The following is a 21,343-nucleotide window of genomic DNA, read 5'->3' on the forward strand; positions in this document are numbered from 1 at the left end:
ATAATGCAACTTACGGGGCGCGCAGGTATAGCAAGTGTCTGTCGCTGGACAACAGAAAGAGGCACAATTGGTTTCACCTGATTGTCGTAGTACATAGTGGTAAAAAAAAAAAAGAAGAACCACTGGCGATTAAGTGGTAAATACGAGAGAAATGCGTTAACCGCCTTTTCCAGTCCATACTTGACTTGCGGGTACCCACTTCGTTTAAACCCGACTTCCGGTTCTCCACACCCCGTCTATACTTCTTCGGGTATGCATTTCCGGCACAACTCAACTTCCGGTTCTTCACTTCTGATTGTCCACCTCCAGTCAATGCTTGATTTCCGGTTTGACACTCAATCGATATATGTAAGTCCATTTAATTAAGCTTTAATTAGTTGTAATTTCAATTACCTATAATTACGTTTATTTGCAATAATTACTCTCAATTCCCCTTTGACGTTAATTACCTTTAATTACATTTAATTGCGTCTGGTATAACCCGCGTTTACTTTCGGTTTTTCTTTAATTTTATTTAATCTTTCTCCTGTCTTATATTCATTACGTTTAAACTCAACTTTCTTGTTTTAACTGCTTTTCACTGACACTCATTACCTTCAATAACTCTTACCTCTTACTCAAATCATTCGCCTCCATTTACCCTCTTATATCTCCTTTGTATGTCCATTTATACCGCTGTCTCGGTGAGGCTTCACCATCTCACACACGGGCACACATATATATACATATATATTTTTCCGTTTTGACACTCCTAATGCTAACGCATTAAAAACACACACACTTTGGGGACATTTCAGTGCTGTACAACATAAAATAAATATATTACCATGAGCGTGCACTGATTTTGCGCATTTTGTAGCTTTCTAGTGTATACGCTGAACCCAAGACCCGAGGTTCTGCAACATACACTACAAAAGGAAAACTATCCAAGCGAAGCTTGCGAGCTGGTCAGGGTAGATCAGACAACCAGCACGGGCGCCACATGATGAAAGAGCCACGAGTACCGGAGAGCTCTGAGCGAAGCGAAGAGCGGAGTATGTATTTCTGAAACGTCGACAACAGATACCTGCGGCTGCTTGCCATGGCTGAACGTCAAGTTCAGCGAGAAGCCATCAGGATCGAGATTAGCATATGGTGACGTCACCCTATACCCGTGAGGAGCTGTGCCCACATCTAACCTGGACTAACCTACTAACGCTGAAGACGACCTTCGAGGACCCTGAACAACATCCTTCGAAGTAAGTGCCAAAAGAGGAATGAATAGACGAGGGGAGAAAATAAAAGAATAAAATAACACATATAAATGCTAGTTCTAGTATGCATCTCGCGCTGGTTCCTAGCGATGACGATGTGTTCCTGTTCTGTCTCACAATATATTAATATATTTATTGACTAATATCTATGAAATCTGATCAGAACTGTGGTAATCTATGTGGCTGGCAGGGCACTGGCAAAACTTGCTGGCAAATATCGGTTTCATATATTCCTCCACTATGGGACTAGGTTACGATTGCCATTTTGGGTCATTATTAGCAATGCTGGTTTCCAATATAAGACCCATACTGGTGTGCTGGGATTGTGCTTTCTATGATGCCGCTTGCTCTAGAGCTGTCCTTCGGGTTGCTGCGCATAATTGTCACTATTGCGCATCTCTTCTTTTCCGACTCACAGCCCAGTTTCGCAGTTTTTTCCGGCTCCAGCCCAGTTTTTTGCTCCATTCTCCTCCACATAAGGAGCTCTTGATTTGAAAACCCTTCTGATCCTCGAGCCTCTCAGCGACTGATAAAGCTGCTGCTGTCTGAGCATTTCTTGAGAACATGCTCTGCTGTTTGACCAGCTTTCACAGCTGCCCCATTGCTGCGAGTGTTAAGGGCTGGGGATGATTATCTGAATACGTCGTGTGAATTGAGGTCCACTGTCAGTTTGAATGGTGCAAGGGATGCGAGGCATGCGGGACAGATTACTCGAGGCGCTGTGCCACTCTTGTAGTACTCTACCACCATAGGATACCATTCATGAACAGGTGTAAGCCGTCTGCCTCTCGTCCCGGCGGCCGACGAGTATTTTGCTGTTGAGAGGAAATTACACACCTCGGCGTCTAGTGAGACACCTGGCTTCCATCCAATGAATAACTGACAATCTTCCCCCACCTATGCTGCGCAGAGTTGATGCAACGCTCGCTTTCGGCATGCCACCTCTCGTCAAGATGACGCATTATTACGTTTAATGCTCTCTAGGTTGTTCCCTCTTAAAGGAGCTATGAAATGATATTTTCTCGTTTTCATCAGAAAGAAAACAGTTTCCTGAATCTAGAACCGAAATTCTACCTTCGTCATGCGCGCAGTATTCTCGTGAGCGAATTTAGACGGAGCAGCGAGGGGCGTACAGCTGGCGCCGCGCCGTGTCGAGCTGCCACGCGGAGACACAGCGAGCAACTCGACGGAACCAGCCGGGTCCGGTCGGGTCAGAGATGTGTCATGGTCCCACCAGGAGCATGCGCCATAGTATCTCGCGTATGCGTTCATCGGGAGTGAAAATCTCTATCAGCCGCCGGCTCTAAAGCGAAACGCACCGCTCCTAACTGGCTGAGAAATAAATGTGTAAATATTTGGATGCTCATTGGTCCTAGAACTGGCGCCAGTCTTCCTACGCGCTGATTAGGCGAGAGTCATTTGACTGAGGAGAGACTATTCGGACGGTCTTTCGAGCGGAGGAGAAAGATAAAAAAAAAGAAAGAGACGGAAAGTTGACATGTCCAGCCAAGCGTGATCTCTTGGACTACAACTGTTGTGCTCGCAGACGCTAGCGGGTAGTTTAGAGGGTTTTGAATGCTTTAGATTTAGGTTGTGGCCAACTGTGAAAACAGAAATCGTTCGTGAGGAAGTCTGCACTGTTTCCAATTTCCCGCAGGTGAACGGTAAGACAAGTTTGATTACTTTTTGTTACCGTAGGAAGTAATGCATGTTTATCGTGTTAAGTGTATTACGAACAACATTTAAGAGTTACTCTGTACGTTAGCGCCTTTTCATAGAGCAGTGCGTTGCCGTATATTGTGTGTTTTGGATATGCCGCTAATTAAATTATGTGTGGTTATGCTAGTTGCCCCTCATGCACGTCGCAGCCATTCATTCACTGTGATCTACGAACGTTTGTGACACGTGTGCTTTGGTATTGAAGTATAAAATCAAAATCGATTGCGTATTCATAAGTGATTTTCGTTCAGCGTTACCCATCCTCAATAGATTGTTTTATTTTTTTAGTGCTCAGCAACAACGACACACCTGGGTCAACTGTTTTCGAAGACTGTGCACTGTGAGTGTGCGAACTGCGATTGGCCTTTGAACTTCGATGTCGAAGCACCCACAGCTCCAGTGAAGCCTATTACAAGACTTGAAAAGATATGTACTGTAATACCCCTGTCACACGGGCATTTCGATCCTTCTCGAATCCGATTTGCATCGAACTTCCCGAGCACGCTCGAGTTGTTGACGCTGCTACACGGCCACTTTCAATGCGCATTGAATGGTTGACCTGTGCAAATGAATAAACGGAACTCATTAATTTCGCGTTTCCTATATAACAGCGATATTAGTGGTAATTTATCGTATACCGATGTAAGCATCATTTGTAGCTTCGCGCGCATGTCCGTCTTAAGTTATGACAGTTCACCGGGGTCGAGGATGCAAATGGCGGCCGTCGAGCCGTCTTGAAATTCTCAATCCTGTTATGGGAGCTGTCTTGAGTCAAGCAGGATGAAAGTTCGATCCTGCTTGGAAGCGGCCGTGTAGCACCATCCGATCTGCATTGAGTTCAAGCAGGTTCGGTCGAGCAGGATCGAAAATGCCCGTGTGACAGGGGTATAACTTTTTCAAAACGGTTCGCGATGACAAATAAACTTGCTTTATCAGACACCATCGTTTTTTTATTGTCTGCTTTGGGACAACACGATCGGTACTCTACAGCAAGCGCGGAAGGAAAACAGGACGAGAAGAGAGAGACGAAAAACTCGAGGAGAGGAGAGAAATGGCGGTTGGGGAAGGAGATCGGTCTGCGCATGTGCACTTGACCCGTGCTCTTTCCCGCGCTGCTGATCTTGACCGCTGTGAGTGACTCCTACAGACCACGTGCTTTGGGCGGACGCCATTTTCACTGGACCATTGCGTCTATGGGACCTTCCCTCGGATGTCCCCGTGACGCCAGCTTATGGGCGATGGTCGCAATCTATCGCAGTCGCATCCTCTGGCTTTCGCCGACATGCCGAGAAGACATTGGATGGTTGTAACCCTAATTCACATCAATATTCGCCGAGCATCCAATGTCGTGTGCATCCCAATAAGGAGACGGACAGCTTTTGAGGGCACGAACCAATCGGACCGCCGGCATGAAAGATGGTGCGGTGCCATCGACTGCTCGTGTCTGTATCGAACATTTCCATTATGGCGATTACGAAGAGGACGCTGAATCTCTTCAACGTACTGGTTACCGAGCTCAGTGTCGTGGTCTAGTGCCATCACAATACATATCCACTCGGGGGAAAGAACATCCACCTAAATGGCTCAAAAGTGTGAGTACTTTTCGTTATTGGGGCTAACAAGGATCTCTCAGTCCGTGCGGTCCAAATGCTATAACAGATTTCAGGATTGTGTAAATGGGTTAATTCTCATTTGCGTGAAACCTTACGGACGCTTACAGCACACACACAGAGAGAGAGAGTGACAGAGAGTAATGTACAGTAAGTAGTAAGAGAGAGTAAAGTAAAAGCAAGACAAAATAGAAGTTACCGAACCTATTCACTAAACCCAGGTGGTGCACTGTTGCTAAAAATAGACTTCGCTTAGCATGGTCTTAGAAAGCATACTTTAACAGAACATTTAATGTAACATATATGACATATGTGTGCATTCCTTTCTGTTCAGCGATAAATTCGTCATCGGAACCTGAAACCTCTGAGGTGAGACAGCATGATCACTGCAACCCACTATTTAGAGCAGACATATGCTGTGCAGCCTCCTTCCACATTCCTCTTTGCAGCATTATCTTGCCTACCATTTGGGTCTCAGAGAACAAGGAGCAGTCAAAAACAGGGACAACGACACAAGAAGACACACAAACAGGCTCCACTATCAACAAGTTTTTACTGAACTACACAAGCACATTTATAACCAATGGTATAGAGGGGAAAAAAGGGGGGCAAAAACGGAATCAGAGGATGGTAAGCGGAAAGACTGTCCCAGTTAAGCAAGTTGACTGAATGTGTCACTGAGATCATGTGGGGTCAAGTGGTCCCATATCTTCCAAAAGGCGGAAGGAAGCGGGAGACTATGCATGTAGGTGTTAGATGTATGGAAGGCTTTTAGGCGGTAAAGAAGGTTTAAGAACCATGCAACGGACGCAAATGCCAGATCTGTAAATTAATGCAAACTGCTACCAGAGTAGAAAGCACAAATTCCAGATATCGCACAAAAATTAATGGTCTATTTAACTGTAACTCTTCTAACGTCCTTTATCTCCTTCAATGTAATGAGTGCAAGGCCCAATATATCGGTCAAACAGCTACGTCCTTCAGAATCCGATTCAACAACCACAGGTCAGACGTATCAAAGAAACCTAATCTGCCAGTGTCTCGACATTTTAGTAAACTCGGCCACTCAATTAACGACATAGCAATTTTCGTTCGGCAATCCGGTTTTCCACCCCTACGCCTTAGAGAACAAAGAGAATCGTTCCTGATCAACAAATTTAAAAGCCAGATTAACGAGGACCCCGGCGTCCTCTCAACAGTTCGCAACCTAAATTCTCTCAGAATACATACTCTTTTGTATCTCTTTCAGACTCCCCGGTTGGTCACCCCAGGAATTCATTGCCCTCCGGCGAAGAACATGACTGCCTGTGATTCATTGTACCCTTTTACCTTTGTTTGACAAACCATGTGTGCTGCCCTCTCCCCTTGTACATATTCCCCTCTCATTCTTTGCAATTGTCTTGCGTCACCATAATATCCCATTCCTGTTGAAGACAGCGCTGCTGTCGAAACGTCGAATACCCCCTCTTAGTTTTTAATAAAGTTCCCCTTTTATTCCTTGTCCTGTCCTTGTCCTTATACCTTTATTTTTCGTGGTCAACCGCATTCGTTTATTTCAACTTATATATATATATATATATATTTATTTATGTCCGAACATGTCTTCAGTATTCACTCACTCTGGGTCCAGCTACTCAAGAAAGCTCATCCAATGTCGCATTCATAAGCGGGCGCTCTCAGTACTAAATGATACTGCCATAGCCGCTGTGAAATGAAAATGGCGAAAAATAAATAACTAAAAATCATAGGCTGTCATCCTCGAGCTATGGTGCAGTATAGTCATGTGTTGATGTCATGGAGTTATGAGGACTGGGACGAGGTAAGCAAGGGATGCACCCTCGAGATCCAATAGTGCGCTTTCTTTCCGTGCTCACGTGTAATAGAGTCATCAAAATGCAAAAATAAAATGAAAAGTCACTGAAATGTCATCGCATAACAAGAGCAGCCATTACCCGAATACAATACCGGACGATAATTTCCGTTTCCGTTTCTGTTCCTGGTAATGGACGAGCGTGGTGTGCGTTTCCGTTTCCGTTACCATCTCCAATTTCGGTGATATACCGTTTCTGTTTCCGTTACTATTACCGTTACCGTTCCCTGCCTCCCGCCGTAATTTGGACGGGAGGTCCGACGTTTCTATGACACTTCCCACGGGTCAATAGGTCCCCGTCAGCCCTGCCATACGACAACGGGTGGAGAGCCCTTCCTCTCGCCATGCAGACAATTCACAGGCCGTGAATGTTCCCGATAATACCATGCACACTTCGATACCGGCACCTCCTCAGCAGACAGATGAGATGAACGACGGCAACCTTACCACTTCTCTTCATGACCCGTTCGCCACTGTCACCTACAGGAAGAACCGAGCCGGCGGTATTCCCATACGGTTTCGACCAGCAACTAATGACTACTCTTTCTGGAAGGTCAACCATAATGTAGTCGCCAGCGAAATACGCCTGCTGGCCCAACAACAGGTTATACACCACCGTTTCCACCGAGACGGATCTCTCTTCGTCTCCGTCCAGCCTGAAGCGGCTGCCCGCAATCTTTTGTCAGAAGTAAGGGCAAGATTTATGTGGTACCTAAGGAATACTCCAATGACGGTCTCGTTCTCTACCTCAAAGACGGAGGGGTTATATCGGCGAGGCGACAAGTTCGGCACTCCATGGCAGAAGATGGCGGAGATGTGTTCACCCCGTTACCCAGCGTCATCCTGACTTCTCACCCCACAATCCCTCTTCCACACCGAATTGCCCTCGGGTTTCAGACCTTCAAGGCCCCATGCAGTGCTATAACTGCCAACGCTTTGGCCATCTTGCTCGAAATTGCAGGGGTGCTACTGGTTGTGGCGTAGGCGCTGGGTCTCACCGCCGATCTGACTGCAACAATAAGAGAGAGCCCAATTGTGCCGACTGTAAATCCAGCCATCCTGCATCCTTCTCTTTATGTCCGGTGAAGACCGCCGCCACAAAAAGACATCAAGACCGGATATTACGCCTTCTTTCTGAAGCTCCCAGGGCCGACAATGCCACCGTGACGCCTCGTACGGATGACCACATATACATACTCTCACCCCGGTCTTCACAAGGCGAACGGAGGTTGCCACCGCGATGAAGCCCATCAGCACCAGCCACCTGACACACCCGGGTCCCTCAAGGCAGATTACACGCACTTACGCCGCTGTAACAGACCGATCAGTCATGAGACGACAGTTCGTACCACCAACCACCGAAGCTGTCCCCTCTCTGACACTCTTCTCTGCTGTACTCACGGCAATGAAGGCAACTGTCTCTGCCTTTCCTGGTGCATCGCAACTGCTCGAGTTTCAAACGCTTTTGGCATTGGAGGCATTATCGTTCTCTTCGTATGACACAACTGTATAGAAAGGCCATCGCGATGCAGTGGAATCCTCGCAGCCTACGTGACAAGCTCCCAGATTTTAAATCTCATCTTTACCAGTACAAGTTTCCTTTTATAGCTGTATGCGAACATGGCATGGATGCAGCACATCGCATTACTGGTTACACAATCTATCGATCTCATCAATCCTTTGAGAGCAGAACAGCGTTATACATTCGTAATGACCTCGTTGCTGCTACCATAGAGTCAGTTTCTCATGATTACGTCTCCTGCAAGATCTGCCTTGTCCACCTGCTGTTGTTAAGCGTTGTCAGTATCTATCTACGTCACGCGGTACGGGTTCCGTGGACTGACCTCCACCGCTTATTCAGTTCACTGGATCCCCAGCTCTTGTACTGGGTGACTTCAATGCTCATCATAGCCGTAGAACTGACGAACGGCTCTCTCTCTCGGCTCGGCGACGTAATGCTCTGAGGTGGTTAATTGCTGGAGAATGATCCACGTGACCTGTGACCCGTTCAGACATGATTACCGCGTCCTGCATGGCGGAACGAATGCCTTGCGAGAGGGCATCTGAGGACATGCCGGTGTGCACAGATGATCGGAAGCCAGCACGAAAGAGTGCCCAGTTCGTGAAAGGGATCAGTCCAGTAGTGGGTGACAGAGGCAGTCTTTCGTGCGAAATATAGATGGGAAAGTGGTCACTACCTCGGGTGTCGACATCGGTAGCGCACGACATCTAGCGAATTATGTCTGCTGAGTACCAGCAAAGATCCAGGACATCGAGTGACATTGGTGATCGCATATAATTCCGTCGTCCTAACGACACCGACGGCTGCCTCAACGTCTGCTGTACACAACAGTTTCGTCCAGAGCCTGCAGACAGAAATCCACCAAGGCTGGCCCCGTCCACCGGAGGTTATGGACTGCGCTGAAACTTGTGAATGTGCGATCGTCCCCATGGCCAGATAAAATGACTTACGCTGCACTCTGAAACCTTGACGAGCCGTCACTCCAAGCTCTCCTTCATGTTTATAATAAGTCTTGGCGACAGGAATCCGTACCATCTACAGGTTTTCCCCTTTCCCCTCGTGTTTAATTCTTATACCGCGGAATTTAATCCTTATACCGTGAGATTTAATCCTTCTGCTGTTAAATTTAATCCTTGTGCTACGAATTTTAATCGTGATGCCGTGGAATTTAATCCTAAATTTTCGGGTTATCTTTTCATTACTCTTTGCACTACGATGCGACAGTGTGGGACTTCCTGTATGATTTATCACCTCTTTCGACTATTTCCTTGTTTACAGCCATACACTGACTTTTTGTGAATATCACTGCTCAATGCACTACTATGTGACAGTATGGGACTACTTGCATAAGTTATGACCTGTTATGAGTATGTCCTTGTTTACAGCTATAAATTGACTTTTTATGACTACGCCTACTCTATGCAGAACTATTGGATGCTATGATGCTCGTTTATAGTTATAAATGGACTGTTTATGGTTATGGCTACTCTAAGCACTGCTATGGAATGGTATGGGACTACCTGCAATATTTATGACCTGATATGGCTATTTCCTTGCTGATCGCTGTAAACTTACTTTTTTGTGATTTTCACTGTTCAATACACTACTCTGTGACAGTATGGAACTACCTGCATGATTTTGACCTGTTTTGACAATTTATTCCTTCATAGTCATGTATTGAATTTTTATGACTATACTTTCTCTATGCACTACTATGGTATGGTATGGACTACCTGCATGATTTATGACCTGATATGACTATTTCCTTGTTTATCGCTACAAACTGAGTTTTTTGTGACTACCACTGTTCAATGCACTACTATGTGACAGTATGGGACTACGTGCATGATTTATGACCTGTTTTGGCTATTTCTTCGTTTATAGTCATGTATTGAATATTTATGACTATACCTTCTATGCACTACTATGGGATGGTATGGGACTACCTGCATGATTTATGACCTGAAATGACTATTTCCTTCTTTATGGCTTAAATTGACTTTTATGTGACTATGCCCACTCTATGCACTAGTATGGGATGGTATGGGGCTACCTGCATGATTTGTGACCTGACATGACTATTTTCTTGCTTATCGCTATAAATTGACTTTTTGTGACTATCACTGCTCAATGCACTACTAGGTGACAGTATGGGACTACGTGCATGATTTATGACCTGTTTTTGTCTATTTCTTGGTTTACAGTCATGTATTGAATTTTTATGACTGTACCTACTCTATGCACTACTTTATGCGATGGTATGGGACTGCCTGCATGATTTATGACCTGATATGACTATTTCCTTGTTTATGGCTATAAATTGACTTTTATGTGACTATACCTACTCTATGCACTACTATGAGATAGTATGAGACTATCGGCATGATTTATAGCCAGTTGTGACTATTTCCTTGTTTAGGCGTATAAATTGACTTTTATGTGACTGTGACTACTCTATGCACCACAATGGGATGGTATGAGACTACTTGTATGCTTTATGACCTGTTATGGCTATTTCCTTGTTTCTGGCTATAAATTTAATTTTTAGGACAGCCTCCTCCCCATGCACTGGGGTAATGTGGGACTACCTGCAATGTTTATGACCAGTTATGGCTATTTCCTCGTTTGCAGCTATCAACTGACTGTCACTGGTAAATGCACTACTATGCGATAGTATAAGAGCACCTGCATGATCTATAACCGTGTTTACAACAAATTGATTTTTCATGACTATGAGTACAATTTGAACTACCATGGGATAATTTAAGATACCTGAATGATTTATGACCTGCCATGGCTATTTCCTCATTTGTAGCTACAAATTGATTTTGATGCATACAACTATTCTTTGCACAACAAAGGGATATTATAAGACTACCTGCGTAATATATGACTTGTTATGACAATTCCCTGAATTTTTGAAAATTTCTGAAAATGATTGTTTTATAAAGACGACTAGTATACTTCTTGCACTGCAATGGGGTAATACAAGACTGTCTGATTTATGACATGTTATTACACTTTCCTGGTTTACACATAAAAGTTGATTTCTTATAATTACGGCTACTCCTTACACCGCGATGGGATAGTATAAGACTATCTTCACGATAACGCTTGCTATGTGAGAATTCAAGAACTGGGCTCACATCATTTTAACACAGAAGGCCTGTGACGCAAGCAGAGATCAATGTAGCGATAAATTGTAGGAAACATGAAGAGCATTATAAAGAATTGATGACCAGGATGTGATACTGTGACGTGCATGTCATTGCTGACAAACTTACATTTTGAAAGAGACGTGAAACAGAAGGGGCTTTTCTGATGAATGCATATTTCAATTCTTCTTGTTCCTAGGCAACTCGAAGGGTGTGTTGTGTTTGTCAGTTTGTATGTACCAGCTTCAGAGCAACTACTTTCCAGATAGTTCGCTTCAGTTCCAGGCAGTCCCGTACTATCCCATAGCAGTACACATAGTAGTCATAGTCATGAAAGGTTCAACAACAACTTTATTTTCGGCCTTGGAGAGTGGGGAGTTTCATCGCAACAGGCGATACTCTACCCCAGTGCTTGGTGGAATGGGGGGAATAAAATAACGTGCCCCTTTACAATAACGATCGAAGTCCGATGGTGTCCAGAAATGTCAGAAGACCTTTGAGCGCAGACTGTTGTTGGGCTGGATTCGGCCAGGGACCAAGCAATTTCGGTAGGGAGAAAGGGCGAGAGTCCAGCTGACGAAGAGACTCGGAGAGTGTGGTTCGGGAAGGTTCGTAGTGAGGGAATGAAGAAGAATGTGCTCCAGATCCTCAAGAGCACCACAGTGGCAGCAGGTGGGATAATCAATTTGTCTCAAGCGGTAACGCCACTGAGCTGTAAAGGCCACATCGAGGCGCATGCGGTGGATTAATGCAGCATCCTGACGAGATGGGTTTCATGGCATGCGGAAAGCGAGCGTGGGATCAACTCTGTTCAACATAGAGGGGGGAAGAATGTCGGTTGTCCGTTGGCGGGAAGCCAGGGGTGTCACTAGACGTCGCAGAATTGAACGGCGGTCTCCTCTGAGCAGAACAATACGGGTCCGGTTCCGAGACGAGAGTGCTGCTTCTGCGGCGCTGTCGGCCTGCTCGTTCCCCACGACACCACAATGGGCTGGAACCCACTGGAGAAGTAGCCTGTGGCCTGCGGCGTAGATAGTGTGGTAAGCCATTAACACGTCTGTGACTAGGGGTGCGGATGGGCCTCGTATGCCGGAAGTTTCAATTGCTTGAAGTGCAGATTTGGAGTCTGTAAAGACTGCCCATTCCCGGGGTGGAAAATCAGCGATGTGTTGTAGAAAGAAAAGGATGGCATAGAGTTCCGCAGCTGTGGAGGAGGTTGGATGTGAAAGGCGTCTTCCGTGCACGACGCCTTCGGATGGAATGACCAAAGCTGAGGCGGACTTGTTGTTTCGGGATGCGCCATCAGTATATGCTGCCGTAAACGTAGAAAACTTCTCGTCTACCAGAGCATGAAAATGGGCTCGGAGGACTTGAGGGGGGACCTGATCTCTTCTTTGCAGAAGGTTTGGGAGGCGTACAAAAGTGGGCGGTACCGGTAGAGACCAGGGGCTTCCGGCGGTATAGTGTCCTTAGTTATGAAGCCAGTGAGAGTCTGGCGTGTCCTCTGCGCTACTCGATAGAAGTCGCTTCCAGGGCGGTATCGAATTTTCCTGAGTAGCGGGTGGCGGGGAATGTGAGCACGCAAACGGAGGTAGTGCCGAGCCGTTTCCCGTTCACGGAGAACTTCAATCGGGAGCTCACCAGCTTCAGCCAGTACTTGTCGTGTTTCAGCCATTCTTGGAACTCCGAGGCATCGACGAAGGCTTCGAGCAAACAGGGACCGAAGCGTATTTAATGAAGTTGTTGATATCCTGTGCAGAATAGGAAGGCTGTAAAGCACAGTTGCCCTCACCAATGGTTCACGAAAGGTTCATGTATAGGCGTAAACAAGGAAATTCTGATAACATATCATATATGATGCAGGTAGTCTCATACTACCCTACTATAGTGCATTGAGTAGTCCTAGTGATAGAAAGTAAAATTATAGTCGTAAAGAAGGAAATAGTCAATACAGGCCATAAGTCATGCAGGTAGTCCCATCCCATTGTAGTGCATAGAGCAAAAAGTCAATTTATAGCTATAAACATGGTAACAGGCAATACATGATGCAGCTAGTCTCATACTATCTCATAGTAGTGCATAGAGTAGTCAGATTCACGAAAAGTCAGTTTGTGGCTGTAAACGAGGAAATAGTCAAAACAGGTCATAACCATGCAGGTAGTCCTATACCATCCCATTGTATTGCGTAGAGCAGTAATTGTCACAAAAAGTCAATGCATAGTTATAAAGAAGGAAATAGTCATAACAGGTCAGAGATTAAGCAGGTAGTCCCTACCATCCCATGGCAGTCTATAAAGTAGGCGTGATGATGATGATGATGGTTAGAATTTTTATGGCGCATCGACAACTATGGCCATAATGCGCCAAATGCTGGTGAGTACATAAATCTGAGTTAAAAATGTACTGGTGTAATTAAACAAAAACTATGTTTGTAAATAAAACAAACTGTGGTAGTCTAAAATTGACAAATTAAAACCTCAAAGCCTATTGAGAACATTAATGTCTTCTAAAAAGTGCAACAGCTTTTGGAGTGGCACAACTGCTTAGTCACCGATTAACAGGGTCGGTGGAATGGCAGGCAATACTTATAAAATTGTTGAAAGTGTTTCTTGCGTTGCTCCTCAAAAGAAGGATATGTACAGAGAATGTGTAAAATGGTCAGCTGGACACCACAATGTACACATATAGGAGGGTCCTCACGTCGGAGTAACAAGACATGTGTCAAGTACATGTGTCCAATTGTCAGTCGGGAGGCTAATGTATCTTGTAAACGGTTTGATGAACTTGGCCCGGGTCTTCTCACATAGACTTTTATCATGTGCAACTTGTTATCCTTTTGTGTGGTCCAAAATTGATCGCACTCCTCAGCAGGGGTCTCAAATCCTATGAGGAAAGCCAGTAGGGGTGATCTCTCCTAAGACAGCGGCCTCAGCAGCAGCCCGATCAGCTTTTTCATTCCCCTGTATGGCTACATGGCTCGGCACCCAGCAAAGGGTCAGGCGATAACCCCTGTTGAGAACTGTGTTGGCAAGATATCGCGCTTGCTGGACAAGAGTGTTTTTGTTCGTTCCAGTGCACAAATAGCATGCAGAGCGCTGAGCGACTCTGTGTAGACTACGGATGATTTAATTCTATTTTCAAGGATGAAGCGCAGTGCTAGCATCAGCCCAATGATCTGAGCGCTGAAATTGAAAATTTCTTATGTAAGGGGCTAGCCCTTGTGACGTTCTCCGTTACCATAGCGCATGATACACCCACTTCACTCTTTGATCCTGTATAGAATCTGTATAGAAGTCAGTATGCTCGCCGAAACTTTCCCTCATAGTCTCAAACTCCAGCTTCAAAACTACAGTGTTTGTGTTTCTCTTGTTGTATCTTGTTAAGGAAAACTTCGACGGTGTACCTAGCTGCCAAGGAGGTATTCTTTCATTACATTTTAAAAGTGAAGAATAATCGAGCGTAAAACTGTACAATTTAGCATTCTGCCGTGTTCGCAAGCTAAATGGACGAATTACTCTTGGCTTGTTCAATAACATTCAAAACGAGTCTCCGTAACACATGAGAGTGCAGCGTGTTCTGTGTAGCTGGAAATGTTTAGTGAATAGAGGATCTCAAGGTAGGCCCGTCGTCTTTCGAGAGACCACTCATTGCATTGCACAAAGAGGAAGCATGCAAGGAAGGATGCATTACACAGATGTTCGGAATGCTCCCAGGATTAATCGCAAAGCCTGGTGGTGGACAGGATCTATGCATTTCAGAGCAGACTGTCGGGCTGACCCGTACACTATGCACCCATAATCAAGTTTAGCTCTGATAACACAGTTGTAGATGCGGCGCAGCGTTTCATGGTCTGCACCCCAGGATCTGTGGACGATAATCTTAAGAAGGTTCAACGCCCTCACACATCTAGTTTTCAAGTCCTTGATGTGGGGAACAAATGTAAGTTTTTTGTCAAAGATGACACCAAGGAATTTGTGTTCGCTCTTCACAACAAGTTCTTGACGGTTCATTGTAAGTCAGGGATCGGCGAACATCCCTCTGACTCTCGAAAATGGGACACAGACAGTTTTTTCAGCTGAGAACTTCAAGCCGTTCTCATTTGCCCACTTTACGAGATTATTGATCGTGATTTTAAGTTGTCTTTCACATCTCGGTATGCTTGCAGAAGAGCATGAAATTTGAACATCATCCACATATTGAGAGTATGTAACCGAAGGGGGATTGACATTTGCAATGTAATTCATTTTAAGAATAAACAGGGTGACACTGAGCACCATCCCTGCGGGACGCCATTTTCTTGTGCAAATGGGCGTGACAGTGTTGTGCCAAGTTTGACCCTGAAGGTGCGTCCCCGAAGCAAGTCAGGTATACATTGCAACAATTTTGGAATACAACGTATTCCACCAGAGCACAAATCACGAAGGATACTATACCGCCAAGTCGTATCGTAAGCCTTCCGCAGATCGAAGAAGACTAACATGCAGTGCTGCCTTCTCACAAAGGCTTCTCTGATGGATGTTTCCAAGCGAACAAGATGGTCAACAGTGGAACACCCCGCTCTTAACCCACACTGGTATATGTCTACTAACCCATTTTGTGAAGGGTTGTGTACCAGACGATGGTTGACAATTCCCTCGAACGCTTTCCCTAGGCAACTTGTGAGGGCTACAGGTCTGTAGTTGGATGAATTTGTGGGATCTTTCCCTTGTTTCAGCAATGGGATAACTGTAGCCATCTTCCATGATGATGGCATCTGCCCCTTGTCCCAGACCTTACTGAAGAGCTTAACCAGACGTTGTTTTGACCCCTCTGACAGGTGCATAAGCATGGGATATGTGATACGGTGTGATCCTGGAGCACTGATTTTAACTGAAGACAGTGCTCGCAGGAGTTCCACCGTTGTAAGAGGCTGGTTATACGAATGCCTCTCCCCACCTTTGACTGGAAAAACGTGTCTTTCGGATTGTTGCTTCACAAGCAGAAAGTTCTTGCTGTACTGAGAACTACTTGATCATCATGAAAATGTTGACCAAGCACGCCAGCCTGCTCACCCAAGTTGCTACACGGAGTACCATTGACCTGAAGCAAAGGAACTGAAAAGCCATTGTAGTCTCCTTTAATCTTTCGAAGCCTATCTCAAACTATTCTGGATGGAGTTTTTTGTGTCAAAGAGGAAACAAAGCTACACCAGGAGGATCGCTTCGCCTGCTTCCTGGTCCATTTGGCCTTTGCACGTGCCTTCTTAAATGATGAAGGTTTGCTGGCGTTGGGTATCGACGAAAGATGCCCCATGCACGGTTTTGTTCATGCATTCATGAGTCCACCAAGGTTTGGGGTGTTTGGGAAGACACCCAGATGTTTGTGGAATGGCTCGTTCAGCAGCGCCTATAATTATTTGGGTGACAAGGTTATTTGCTTCCTCGATCGACATTATCTCAAAAGACAAAGGCGCCAAATTGGCTTCTTCTCTGAACACATTCCAGTCTGCCTCCGACAGTTTCCACCGTGGTGGTCGTGCCATGAGACTGTTTGTAGGGCCTCGGAAATGTAAGACTACAGGGAAGTGATCACTCCCCCGAGGATTCTGTTCAACTGCCCAGTCAAGAAACTGGAAAATGGATGGGCTGCATAGTGAAATGTCTATGAAAGAGAAATTTTGTGTTGCAGAGTTCACATAGGTAGGTAACCCAGTATTGATAAGACAGAGTGACCCCGAAAGGAGGACTGTTTCCAACATTTTCCCCCGTGCATCTACTTCTGCACTTCCCCACAAAGAATTGTGTCCATTCAGGTCGCCTAATATCATAAACGGCTGGGGGAGTTGATTGCATAGGCCTTCGAAATCTCTTCGAAATCTCTTTGCTCTATTACCACTGATGGGGGCAGGTAGAGTGAAACTATCGTGAGAGTCCTGCCGAGGCACACTTCGACTGCTACGGCCTCCAAGTCTGTAACGAGTGGAGAGTGTTTTGCAGGTATGCACTGCGGAAGGACTACAGCCACACCACCAGATGCACGTGCGCTGTCTGTGCGGTCCTTTCCGAAAACATTATGGCGACGGAAAGGGTTTAAGTTTTCTTTGCGTAGGTATGTTTCTTGCAGGCACAAGCAGACAGCTCTGTACTTTTCAAAAAGGTCGTGTACATCATCAATGTTACTGTAGAGGCCTCGACAGTTCCACTGAAGGAATACCTGTCCCATAATTACAATGGAAATAAGGAAGAGCAAAGGGACTCTGCCGATTGTGTGTTAAGGGGGTGTGACCCTTGGCGGGTGAAGCCTGTTTCTCCTTTGACTTGCCTCTACCTCGACCTCCATGTTTTTCTCTTTGCTCCTTCCCTTGGGAAGGAGGTCGTTGGTCCAGTGTACTTGGAAGACTTGACGATGATTTCTGCGACATGCAGTCATCATCGTCAAGCTCCACTGAGTCTATGGCAGTCTGGGATGAGCTCCCAGTGAGCCCATCCCAAAATGAAAGCGCGCCATCATCCTCCGTCGAGGTTGTGGCGGGAGCCGGCGGAGGCGAACTCTCCGCAGACTTTTCTTGTGTTTGGGGAGTGTGGAGTGGAGGCCCAAAAGTTTGGGTCCCCACGGATACTCTGAGATCCTTTTTTTCAGAAACTCCAGTTGTGTTTTCGCTGCTTTGTATGTCAGCTGCTGTACAGTCTTAATTCTCAAGATTTATTTTTCATCGCCAAAGCGTGGGCAGCTTCTTGAATAGGAGGGGTAGTTGCCTTCGCTGTTGACACAACGGAAAGTTTTCTTACATGACTCTGGAGTATGGTCACTGGCGTCACCCGTACACTTGGGGCATATATATGGGGAATGGTGGCCACTTGAAACATCGACGCGGGTTGGGTATGTAGGGTCAGACGTGACAGTTTACATACCCAGCCTTTATTTCTGTGGGGAGCATATGCAACTGGAACGATAATATGACGTACCTGGTGAGTCTTTCCTTATTGTCCCTGCGGATAGATATCCGTTTGGCACTGATCACCCCTTGGTCTTTTAAACCCTCCTCAATCTCTGTCTCGGAGCACCGCAGTAGCTCCTCACTAGCGATAACACCTCTGACTGTGTTGAGCGTGCGGTGCGCACTCACTGAAACTGGAATATCACCAATTTGCTTTAGCGACAACAGCGCTGAGCTCTGCTGCCTGCTCTGTACCTCAATGTGGATGTCACTAGATCTCAATTTTTTGGCACTGTATACATTACCAATGACTTGTTCAAGAGTTTTAGCCACGAGGAAGGGTAATACACTAGCTAGTGGTTTTGACTGATCCTCAGCCTGAAGGATGAGGACCTTCGGGAACCATGGTTCTGCGGTGGAGTTGAAGAACTGTAATGTTTTAACTTCGGTGTGGTGCCTTTTGTGGCGCCGATCAGATTTCTTTGAATAGGTGTTATCCATAAAGTGGAGGAAGTGATTCTGTGCAGAAGTGTGTCACCCACCATGGAGCCCAACGAGGGAACGTATCCCACACGTTAACACTGCCTCTGCACTTTACCCGACTGCAGTTTTCTAAGGAAGAAGTACTGCCCAAGGGTGCCCCTTGCCGCCAAAGAAGGTGAACAGAGGAAGTGGGCAGGAGGAGAGAGAGAAAAAGGAAATGAAAAGAGAGATGGTGACTAGCTGAATAGTCCTGGCCGGGCCTTCCAGGACCACCCGCCTATGGGAAGCAGGGGCGAAAGCGGTATGTTGCTTCGCCAGAGGTGCCCGTGAGGGTCCAAAACAAACTCCGGATCTGCTCAACCGCCATGATCACCCTTTCCCCAGACATGGGAAAGCCACGCACAGCTATACGTGGGGGTCTCCCTCCTGCGGCGACCCAACCGTGAGTGCAAGAGGGGGCCATTGCGGCTGCTGCCGGGCGATGGGGGCGCGAAGTTCCCGACGCCGGGAAAGTAGGCATAGTCGCAAAAAAAGTTAGTTTATGGCTGTAAACGAGGAAATAGTCAAAACAGGTCATAAATCATGCAGGTAGTCCCATACCGTCCAGTAGTAGTGCTTAGAGTAGCCATAGTCATAAACAGTCAATCGATAGCTAAAACCGCGGAAATAGTCAAAAGAGGTCATAAATCACGCAGGTAGTCTCATACCATCCCATAGTAGTGCATAGAGCAGCATAGTCATAAAAATTCAATTTATAGCCATAAACAAGGAAATAGTGAAAACAGGTGACTTAGTATGCAGGCAGTACCATACCATCCCATCGGAGTGCATGTAGTAGTCAGTTTTAGAAAGTCCATTTATAGGTGTACACAAGGACATAGTCATAGCATGTCATATATGATGCAGGTAGTCCCATACCATCCCATAGTAGTGGATAGAGCAGTCCTAGTCATAGAAAGTCAAATTATAGGCCTAAGGAAGGAAACAGTCAAAACAGGTCATAAATCATGCACGTAGTCTCATGATGTCACATAGTAGTGCATAGAGTAAGGATAGTCACAAAAAGTCAATTTATGGCTGCAAACGAGGAAATAGTCAAAACCGGTCATAAATCATGCAGGTAGTCCCATACCATCCAATAGTAGTGCTTAGAGTAGCCATAGCCATAAACAGTCAATTGATACCTATAAACGAGGAAATAGTCCAAACAGGTAAATCATGCAGGGAGTCCCGTAACATCCCATAGTACTGCATAGGGTAGGCGTAGTCATAAAAAGTCAATTTATAGCCGTAAACAAGGAAATACTCATAGCAGGTAATAAATTATGCAAGTAGTCCCATACTGTCACATAGTAGAGCACTCAGAGCAAAGCCAAAGCAGAATGTTCCACGTTGAGGGGTCAGAATTTCCCGAACGTCCTTTACCACAGCCTGATAGGAAACTTAATGTAGCTGGTGCAGGGATCGTGTACTGATATTGCTTTTGCCGCTCATTAGTCATTACCTAAGTCAAGACAATGCCGCTAACACATCGACTCGCGGAAGGTGGCAAAAATAGTATTGCGTTACTTGCAGGGAATGAAAGCCACCAGAATACCGTACAGAGCCTTCGGAGACCACGTTATCGCGTATTCAGATATAAGCTGGAATCCGCTGGAATCTGGAGTCCGGCATCGGACATTCACGCAACGGATACGTATTCAGCATGTCGAAAGCAGCCATTAGCTGGAAATGGGCCAAAGAACAGGCAATTGCATTGCTCACATGTGAAGTAGAATATATTGCAATGGCTGTAGCTATCCCTTGGTGTAAAACCAACGATGTGCTGCAGAAAGAAAATGATGGCCTGGAGTTCCGCGGCTCTTGATGAGGTTGGATGCGAAAGGCGTCGTCCTTGCACTGTACGTTGGGTGGGAACCTGATCTCTTCGTTCCAGAAGCTTCGGAAGACTTACGAGTCGGGTGGTACCGGCTGAGACCAGGGAGGTTCCGCTGATGTCACGTCCTTCGCTACGAGGACAGTGAGACTCTGACGTGTTTTCTGCGCTACTCGATACAATTCGCTTTCAGGGCTGTCTCAGTTGTTTTTTTTTTTTCTGAGGAGTGGGTCATGTGGCTTGTACAGAGATGCAGATGCCACCATATCTGTCTTCTATATCATGGATGTCTTCTAAGTTACTCAAGAGTATGCGACAATTCCACTGGATAATGTGTGTGGAACACATTATAAGCAAAAGAAAAGGAAGCCATCCTGTGCTATGTAGAGGGTTCTCGTACATGCAGAGTATATGGTGATGCACAAGTCAAGTGTGCTTCAGGAGGCAACACTCTTCGCGAGGCCTGCTTTTGTTGTTCGGTGAGCCTACCGCTCCTACCTCTACCACTTGTCGTCTCGTGTCGCTATTTGAACTGTGAGAAAATGTTTGGAAGAAAGAAGGTGTTTGGAAGGCTGTTTGGAATGTGTTTGGAAGGACGACTTTTGCGATAAGCAGTAGTCCTGACCTCCATATCTTGAGTGATGGTCTGAGACGGATCTTTTGTAACATTGTCCCAAACGAAAAGGGCACCAATAACCTCGTTTGAAGCTGTGGCTGGCAGGTCGTGACTGGGCAGCAAGTGCCGGCAGAGGTTTTTCCGCAGGTTTTTCTTGTGTTTGGGGAGTATGGGATACAGACTCAGTGGTCTGAGTCTCCACTGAGTTTCTCAACGACGCTACCCCCCGCCGCCGCTGCGTAACCGCCCATTTTCACGAATTCGTGCTGCGCTATTGCTTCTTTATGAGAAATGTTCCGAGTTACTTGCATTTTAATGTCTCT

General features: G+C 45.9%; 1 protein-coding gene across 1 annotated transcript in view; it reads right to left on the reverse strand.

Moving 5' to 3' along the window:
* The window catches only part of LOC135372645 (sperm-specific sodium:proton exchanger-like), a 261,452-nt gene that overhangs the window by 126,297 nt on the left and 113,812 nt on the right, over positions 1-21,343 (reverse strand). The window lies entirely within an intron of this gene.

Source organism: Ornithodoros turicata, unplaced genomic scaffold, assembly GCF_037126465.1.
Source record: "Ornithodoros turicata isolate Travis unplaced genomic scaffold, ASM3712646v1 Chromosome16, whole genome shotgun sequence".
NCBI classification, from domain to species: domain Eukaryota; kingdom Metazoa; phylum Arthropoda; class Arachnida; order Ixodida; family Argasidae; genus Ornithodoros; species Ornithodoros turicata.